Here is a 9,818-nt window from a genome sequence, read left to right as displayed (position 1 = left end):
TCAGCGGCTCCTGGTGGATCCCAGTGGGAATGACCTCGGAATGACCTTGGAATGACCTTGGAATGACCTTGTTTGGGATGCTCCAGGTGCCAGAAATGATGAGTTCACCCCCCAGCTCATGTTTATCCCAAGAAAGCTCCGTGTAACCGAGCTCCGGAGCATCGATTCCAGGTTCAGCCCTTGGAAAAGCTCCGGGATGACCTCAGGCGTCTCCCTGTCCTCCTCAATCTCGGATTTTGTGCCTGGGAAGGGGAAAAAAAGGGAGAAAGGGATCCTCCAGAATTTGGGAATAACCCAAATAATGGGATTGGAAGCATTGGGAGGAGCCAATTCTCCCTTGGGATGCTCCTGGAATGTGACGTGGGCCCCATCCCGACCTGAAGTCATCAATGACACTTCCTGTGCAACATTCCTGGTTGTATTTGCTGGGAAAACGGGAAAAATAAATTCCAGTGAGCTCGGGAAGCTCTCCCGGAGAAGCAAAGCCCCATTCGGGGCCGTTTTCCTCCCGTTCCAAGTGGGATTTTCGCTGCTGTCGGCTTTTCCTGGATTTAAAAAGTTTTGGGGAAAGGGAAGATTTGGGGTGGAATGTTGCATTTTTTGGGAATAACCTCTCGGTGAGGGCTGCTCCTGCCCCGCCGTATGCTGGGTCTCTCCTGTCTTTTTTTTGGGATCTTTTGGGGATTTTTGTGGCAGTTAATGCTCCTAATCCTACAAAAACATGGGAATTTTTCTTACGGGAAACAACGCTGGGGAACGAGGCCGCCTCTGGGAACCAGAGCAATGCCGAACCCCTCGTTCTGATCTCCGCTAATTAATTAAGCAGCATGGAACCTTTCCCAGTTTTCCCCACGGATCCGCTGAGCGCTCCCCATCCCGCTCCACGGCGATTCCCCCTGGGATCCTCTCCCGCGCTGTCGCATCGCTTCCGTGAATTATTCACGCCCTTCGCCGGCGCCGCCGTGTCCCCGAGCCGTCCCCGGATGATTTTAAGGCTCCGTGACAGGTCAGGGACCGGATCGGTGGCGCCGATCCCGGGATTGCGGCGTAGTCACAGCGCATTAAGGGTGTGAGGAGGCCCCGCGCTGGCACCGGGAGATGATCCCAGCCCGGAGATGATCCCAGCCGAGGGATAATTAACGAGGGTCTGATCATCCCCGATGGCCACACCGGTGAATCCAGGGAGAGCGCGATCCCTGGAGCTGCCGGAGCGGGATGCGGCGGGACAGGGCTGAGTTTTCCCGGGGTTTGGTGCCCGTGGGGATGATCCCGGTGCCGCGGCAGGTTGTGCGCGTTCCCAGGGCGCCATCCGAACCTTTGGGGCGCTGTTACCTCGAATTAACGTCCTTTTCCTCCCCCTTCCCGCTCAAACCTCTCCCTTTGCTCCTCCGGAGCGTGAAGGTCACGGATGAGTTGGAATTATCCAGAAGCCACCTCGGATGCTGAAGGTGAAGGTGAAGCCACCTTGGGTTTCTCCTTCGGTTGGGCGCCAGGACGGCCCAAAAATCCAATTCCTGCCTTTTTTCCATCCTTTTCCTGCCTGTGAAATGCCTGAATCCCGCTGGCGTCTGCGGGGAGGAAGTCAACTGGAAGGGAGGAAAAGCTTGGACTTGGATCCGGAGCAGAAACCAAACTGTGCCGGTGCCAGGCCTGGAATCGTCTGCTCCCGTCACGGTGGGGGGTTCGTCTTTGCGGCTTTCTCTGCCAAAACCACCCCGGGACGGCTCCAAACTCCCCGCAGGGCGGCTCCGCTTGGATGCAGCTCCTTCCCGGGAGGGTGGGATCCCATCCAGGCCCTGCCAGGCGTGGCTGCTTGGATTTGGGGTCTCTCGGAGCCGCGGCAGCGGAGAGGGACGATGAGGTTTCGCTGCAGCTGAGCCGAGTGCCAAAGCCCTCGTTAAAATTGCAGGAGCTTGGCAGAGTTGGAATCTGAAACTTGGACAAAGCCGCCGTTTCCTCCCCCCAAAGTACAATCAATTCCTTTCGTCTATAAATATCCTCTATAAATAGCGACGGGAAGAGGTTTCAACACTTCCAAAGGCTCTTTTGGGGGAAGAAAAGCCGGAAAACTGGGGCTAAACCCCTTCTTTTCTCCCCACGTCGGCTCAGCGGAGGCAGCGCCGCACCCTCGAGCACCCCGGGGAAGCCTCTTGGCTCTGTTCCGAGAGCCTCCAGGAGCCAGGCTTGGAGAAAAGTCGGGAATAAAGCGTGGTTTTATTCCCAGCCGGGTGTCTGGAAGAGGCAGAGTCCATAATGGGGTCAATGACTCGGCCGCGCTTCCCCCGGGCTTGGCAAGGACCTGACAAATTGCTGAGCTCCCGCCCGGCTGCGCCGATTCCTGCCCGCCGGAGACCTCGGAGCGGGTCATTAGTGCCTAATTAGAGCCTAAACGCTCTCATTTGTCCTCCCCTTGTCAGCGCAGCGCCGGGGAGATCCCTCCCGGCCTCGTCCTCCGGCGTTCCACGGGCTGGGAAGGCGGGAAAGGCGAGAAAAGCCATAAAACCCAGGGCATTTTTCTTGTCTGCTTCGCAACGAGAATTAATCCTGGCCCAGCACGGGCTAAAGCCTGGCTTGGCTCTTTGTTCCTAGAGCCCGGCTTGGCGTTTTCTGGCCAGAGCCTGACTTGGCTCTTTCTTTCTAAAGCCACACTTGGCTCTTTCTTCCCCAAACCCAACTTGGCCTTTTCCTTCCAAAGCCTGGCTTGGACTTGTCTTCCGAAAGCCCAACTTGGCCCTTGATTTTCAGAGCCTGATTTAGCATTTCCTTCCTAAAGCCTGACTTGGCTCTTCCTTTCTAAAGCCCCACTTGCCTCTTTCTCCCCAAACCCCGACTTCGCCTTTCCTTCCTTAATCCCCACTTGGCTCTTCGTTTCCGGAGCCCCTCTTGCCTTTTCTTTCCAGAGCCAGATTTGGGCTTCTCCATCCTAAAGCCTGACTTGATCTTTTCTTCCTAAAGCCCAACTTGACTCTTTCTTCCTTCCTAAAGCCCCACTTGGTTCTTTCTTTCCTAAAGTCTGACTTGGTTCTTTCTTTCCAAAGCCTGACTTGGCCTTTCCTTCCTAAAGCCCGACTTGACCTTTCCTTCCTAAAGCCCCACTTGGTTCTTTCCTTCCTAAAGCCCCACTTGGCTCTTTATTCCCAAAACCCGACTTGGCCTTTCCTTCCTTAATCCCCACTTGGCTCTTCGTTTCCGGAGCCCCTCTTGCCTTTTCTTTCCAGAGCCAGATTTGGACTTCTCCATCCTAAAGCCTGACTTGGCCTTTTCTTCCTAAAGCCCAACTTGACTCTTTCTTCCTTCCTAAAGCCCCACTTGGCTCGTCGTTTCTAAAGCCTGACTTGGCCTTTCCTTCCTAAAGCCCAACTTGGCCTTTCCTCCCTAAATCCCCAGCAGGGCTTGGCCCCTCTTTCTCCTCCTCCTTTTCCCAAGGAAACGGTGGAATCCCCATCCCTGGGAGCGCTCAAACCCCGTGCACGTGGCCCCTGGGGCCGAATTCAGTTCATGCTTGGACTCCACGACCTCGGAGATCTTTTCCAGCCTCCAGTTCCGTGATCCCTCTTCCCTTCGCTGCTGCCAGCTCCTCCTGCCAAGACCGCCTCCGGTTTAGGAATAAATTCCCAGGTTTTGTGTTCCTGGGATGGCAAATGGAGTTCCGGGGATTTGGAACATTCTTCTGTTTTTTCCTGCTTTTCCCTCCGGATTTTTTCCCGTCTCACTCAGAGCCCAACTCGGCATCGCCGGGTGACAACGTGATGACAGCGGCTCTGGGAAGAGGGGGAGGAGATGGATTCGTGCGAGGGGGAAAAAACTGGGAAGAGGGAGGGAGGGAGGGAAGGACCGAGGAGACGTGGAGATGCCACTTTGCTGCTCACACTCACCGTGATTATCCCATCCCGGCTCCTCGGAGCCGCCTCCCCCTTCCCTGGGAGATGGGATCCGTGTCCTCCCCCGCCTCTCCCGGCTTTTCCCGGGTTTATTTTTATAGATTTTACGTATTTTATATTTATGGTTTTCCGTAAATAAATCAGGAGCCGTCCCAGCGCCGTGCGATGCGAGGACGTGGAAGGATCCACGTGGATCCGGGATTGTCCCTTCCCACGTCCAAGCTGGAGCACAAAGAACCCCGGGATGGCTCCAAAATTAGGGCAAAATGGGTCTTTTCCCTAAAATAATGGGGAATTTTCCTCTTTTTGCCCCCAAGGCGAGGGTAAGACCTTTGCAGGCTGAGTTAATGAATTTTTAATTAATATGCAATTCAGGCAGGAGCCTGGCTGTGGAAACGGGTTTTTTGGGATGCAGATTTTTGGGATGAGGGTTTCCATCCATGAGGCACGGCGGGCTGGGATTCATCATCAGATCCAGGGGTTATTTTCCCTACGGTTCCCTTGGGAATCTGTTGTCAGCTGTGTCCTGACTCTAATCCCTTCCCAGGCCCTTCCTCTGGATTTCGGGATCTCCTCTCCCCAAACCCTGATCCAGAGGCGAGGCCGCATCCCAAATTCCCAGCAGGAAGGAAAATCCTTCGTGTCCAGCCTCCGATTCTGTGGCACGAGGGGGTCGCAGAGGCCGGAGCTGGCAGAGAAACCCAAACAAATCCTGATTTTATTTTTTCCTCCTTTTCCTCCCTTTCTGCCTCACCTTGAGCTCCCCCCCGGCTCTTCCCGAGGCAGCAGCACCTGGCTCCGGGATTATTTTTCCCATCCCTTTTTGGCAGCGCTCCCTCCTCCCGCACAAACGCAGCTCCTATCCGCGTGTCGCGCTCGCTCCCCCTCCCTCCCTCCCTCCCTCCCTCCCGCGGATCCGTCTTCTTTTCTCCTTGTCTGTCCCTTCTCCTGCCAGGAGGAGCCACCGGAAAATCCAGGAGTGGGGGTTGAGCTCATCCATGTCCCCCTCATCCCTGAAATCGGCAGCATCCAAAGCACATGGGGGAATTTTTCACTGGATTTATGCACCCCCCCTCCAATTTCCTCCCCGATCCCCCATAATTAATTCCCGTATTTCCTTTTATCCTTCCTGATGTTCCCAAATCCAGGCAGTCGCTTCCTACAAACTCCCCCCCGACCACATCACTGGGTTTCCACCCCACAGATATCCCTAAATTCGTGCGTTTCCCGAAGGAAAGCGTTGGTGACGATGTTTTCCAGCCTTTTTTTGGGCACAATGGGGTTGGGATGGATTGGGAGGGAATGGCTGCACGCGGATTGGGAACAGGATCCCTTGGCCCGTGGGAATGTGGATTTCCAGAAATAATTCCAAGCTTGGGATGAGCACAAATGTCCAAGAAGTCGAAATTTTGGGGAAAAGCTAAAACTGAGCTCAACCCGGGGGATCCCGAAGGATAAATCCGGGCCCGGAGAGCGGAAACTGCTCCCTGTGCGACCAAGGATCAACTCGGGATCCCCCATCCCAAGGGATCGCAAATCCGGCTTGGACTTGGGGTTTTTCCGGTGGGGAATTTGCCGGGAATGGTGGCGGGGTTGGGATAATGAGATGCTGCTCACGCTCCCTAATGAAGTGCCGAAGGAACTCGGCGCCGGCTCCCGGCAAATTAGATCGGGATTATTGGAGCAGTGAGAATGGAGCGATCCGAGCTGGCATCGGAGCGGGCGGGAAGGGCTGGAAGCGCCCACTGGCCTCGACTGCATTCCCTGGAAAGGAAGAAAGGATGGAAACCCCTCCCAAAAGCTGGATGAGAGCAGGAGGAGAGGGAAGGGATCGGCCTTTCCGGTGGCGATGCCGATTGGAGCAGCAATGGGATGTGGGAATGGGGCCCTCTGGAGCATCTCCGGCTTTCCATGGGCTGCATCTCCCCGGATTTGCTTTCGCTCCCGTTCCTGCTGGGATTTGGCTCCTTTGCAGAGGAGCTTTTCCTGCAATTCCCGGCTGGATCTGGCTCTGATCTCCTTTCCAAGGGGTCTTGGGTGTTTTTATCCTCCAAACGTGGTGTGTTTGGGAATGTGAGGGATTTGGGAATGTTTGGATCCTCCAAATGTGGCATTTTGGGGAATGTGAGGGATTTGGGAATGTTTGGATCTTCCAAACGCGGTGTTTTTGGGAATGTGAGGGATTTGGGAATGTTTGGATCCTCCAAATGCGGCATTTTTGGGAATATGAGGGATTTGGGAATGCTTGGATCCTCCAAATGCGGCATTTTTGGGAATGTGAGGGGTTTGGGAATGTTTGGATCCTCCAAATGTGGCATTTTTGGGAATGTGAGGGATTTGGGAATGTTTGGATCCTCCAAATGTGGCATTTTTGGGAATTTGAGGGATTTGGGAATGCTTGGATCCTCCAAACGTGGCGTTTTTGGGAGTATGAACTTTAAATTGGGATCACGGTCGAATTTCCCAGGAAAAAATGCGTTTCCCATGGATTTCACCCCAGTTCGGCTCTTTCCCATCCTCAGCCAAGCGCTGCTGGGATTGGGATGAGCCGGATCCCCCTTTTCCCATTCCCACCGCGATCCCTTGGGAAAGAGCCACCCACCAACGGAGCTGATTAAAAGCATGGAAAACACAAATTTAATTAAACCCAACCTTGCCTTTAACAGGAAAAGAATTCCACCCTATTCCATGGAACAATGGATTTTTCCAGCCCTCCCGTGCCGGGATTCCTCCCTCTTTTCATACCTCTCCTTTATTATCCCTGGCTGGGAGCAGGCGCTGCTCGATTTGCATAAATTTGCATCAGGAATTGGGGGGGGGGGGGGGGGGGGGGGGGGGGGGAGGGAAGGAGGAGGGGAGGGAAAAAGAGCTGGAAAAAGGAGATTTTCCGGCACTGAACTCGCTCCAAAGAAAGGAGCCCCGGCTGGAGGAGGGAAAAGGCAGGAAAGGGTGGGAAAGATCCTGGAATTTTCGAGTTCACCCATTCCCTGGTGGTTTTTTGGGAGCGAAAAGCTTTCCCAAGCTTGGCAGGGAGCCAGAATTCCCGGTTTATCCGAACACAAAACCTCTAAAACGGGATCCTCTGGGCAGCCCCTCATTCCGGTGTTTTTCCTGGGAAGGATCCGGAATTCTCTGGCTTTTCCACGCTGGGGAAATGTTGGCTCTGAGCTTCCAGGTGAGGGAAAGGCCTTTGGAGCCTCCGAGGCTGAGCTTGGAGGATGGGATGGGATCAACTGTGGGATCTGGAAGGTCGTTTTTCTTCAGGATTGGCTTTTCTTGGGTTTTAAGGAAAGGCCCATCCACGGGAGAAGCATCCGGGTGGGAGAGGAGCGTGGAGAGCAATGATCCCACCCCCCAGAAGCGGGAATTATCCATATGTGGAATCAAAATGGCTGAATTCCCAAGTTTGGACAGGCTGGAGAGGCCGAATCCCAAAGCTCCTCCTCTGGGATCGTCGGAATTATCCACGATTGTTGCTGGGATGGGATTTTCCAGCTTTTTCATGGATAACCAGAAGTACTTGGGGCGGTTTTCCTCCTGGCTGAGGTTTCTAGGGATTAAAGCCAGGGATTGAGGGATTGGGGAGATGTTGGAATGAGGCTTTTCCTCACCCCTCGGAGCCTCTCCATCGCCACCGTTCCCAGGGATCCGTCCCTTTTCCCAGGGGAGAACGGACAGGAAAAGAGGGAACGGCCTCAGGGTGCAGCAGGAGGGGTTTCGGTCGAATATTGGGAAAATTCCTTCATGGAAAAGGTGCTGAAGCCCTGGAATGAGCTTCCCATCCCTGGAATTGTTCCAAACCCCCTGGATGTGGCCCTTGGCGCGTGGAAGTGCCGTGGGAATGGTTGGACTCCATGATCCCGATGGCCTTTTCCCACCTTAATTCCATGATCCAATGCCAAAGGATGGGGATGGACCATGGTGCCGCTCCAAATCCCGAATTTTTGGGATGTTTTCCTGGTTTTTATTGGCAGAGGAGCAGCTCCCAGGGTTTTGTGTTCCCAAGGAGAAAATGATCCCTCGGTCCATGGCCAAAATCCGGCTGTTTTTTGGGAAGGGAATGCCCAGAATGAGCCATTTCCAGGTATTTGTGGCTTAAATCCTTCACATTCCCATTCCATCCCCACGTTATGGATGGATCCTGCTCGTTCCGTTATCCCGAGCTGTCAATCACCTGTCAGAGTGATGGACAGGTGCCTGGAGGCGACGTGGAATCCCATCCCAAGATTTCAGGGAATTACGGATGAGTTATGACCATGTCAATCCAGGCTCGCTGTCCCATCGGAATCCGTGCCAAGATCTGAGGGAATTATGGATGATTTATGGAATTGTGGAGGGTGGCAAAGGCGTGGGATCGGGATAATCCTGGAGTCGGAATTCAATCCGTGTTTTAATTCCCAAGTCCTGGTTTCGGCGTTCCAGCCTATTTTGAGGATGGAGAAGGTGGAAAAGAGCTGGAAGAAACGACCGGATTTGAGGAGTTATTATGGGAACTCACCTGATCACCCCGGAGAGGGAGAAATTCCCGGGAAGTCGAGTTCGTGCCACATCCGAGTGATTTCCTGGTGAAATCGCACGGAAATCCCGTTTTCTTCTCTGCAATGACCTCGGGGAAAGACAAATCCCTGGACCCGGGGCTTTGCTGCCTGCTCAGGCCCTTCCTGTGGAATTTGGGAGCCAACTCGGATCCAAGTCGGCTTCTCCCAACCCTTCCCCATCCCACTTTGGTGGGAATAAAGGCTGGAAAATTTCCAGAGGGGTTTTTTTTCCCGGTTTTTCTCCTCCTCTGCGGCATTCTGGGGGAAACCGAAGCATTTCCCCCCTTTCCTTGGGTTTTCCAGCCTTGAGTCGCCTCCTTCCCCAGGAAATTTCCGTTGCCTCTTCAGCCGGGGCTGGAGATTTTTTTTGGGATGGAGATTTTTCCCTTTTTATTCTCAGGGTTTATCCCTTTTTCCCCCTTTCCCTCCTTTTTTCCCTTTTTTTCCCTTTCTTCCCCTTTCTTCCCCTTTTCCCCTTTTTTCCCCCTTTTTTCCTTTTTTTTCCCTTTTCCCCCCTTTTTTTCCCTTTCCCCCCCTTTATCCCTTTTTCCCCCTTTTTTCCCCCTTTTTCCCCTTTTTTTCTTTTTTCCCCTTTTTATCCCCTTTTTCCCCTTTTTCCCCCTTTTTTTCCTTTTTTCCCCCTTTTTTCCCTTTTTCCCCCCTTTTTTCCTTTTTTTCCTTTCTTCTCCCCCTTTTTTTTCCCCTTTTTATCCCCCTTTTTTCCCTTTTTTCCCCTTTTTTCCTTTTTCCCCCCTTTTTTCCCTTTTTCCCCCCCTTTTTCCCCTTTTTTCCCTTTCTTCCCCCTTTTTTTTCCCTTTTTATCCCCTTTGTTCCCTTTATCCCCTTTTTTTCCTTTTATCCCCCTTTTTTCCCTTTTTCCCCCCTTTTTCCCATTTTTTCCCTTTCTTCCCCTTTTTTCCCTTTTTTTCCCTTTTATCCCCTTTTTTCCTTTTTTCCCCTTTTTTCCTTTTTTCCCTTTTTTCTCCCCTTTTCCCCCCTTTTTTCCTTTTTCCCCCCTTTTTTCCCTTTCTTCCCCTTTTTTCCCTTTTTTTCCCCTTTTTTTCCCTTTTTTCCCTTTTTTTCCTTTTTTCCCCCTTTTCCACTTTTTTCCCTTTCCCCCCCCTTTTTCCCTTTTTTTCCCTTTCCCCCCTTTTTTCTTGAGCTCCCTTTTCCCAGGAGAAACATGGCTTTGGAGGCGCCGTCAGCAAGAAAATCGGATTTTCACGGATTTTTGGGATCAGGAAGACCCTTTTTGGATCCAGAGGGGTGGGAAAAGCTCCTCACCTGGGGAAGCAGAGCAGCAGCTCCCCCAGAATTTTGGGAGCTGTTCCTTTCCCGATCCAGGGCCATGAAATCCCAGCAGGATCCTTCCAGCTGAGGGAGGAGCCTCCCCCTCTTC

The sequence above is a fragment of the Corvus brachyrhynchos genome, unplaced genomic scaffold (genome assembly GCF_000691975.1).
Source record: "Corvus brachyrhynchos isolate BGI_N302 unplaced genomic scaffold, ASM69197v1 scaffold215, whole genome shotgun sequence".
Lineage (NCBI taxonomy): Eukaryota > Metazoa > Chordata > Aves > Passeriformes > Corvidae > Corvus > Corvus brachyrhynchos.
Note: the sequence above shows the minus strand (reverse complement) of the source record.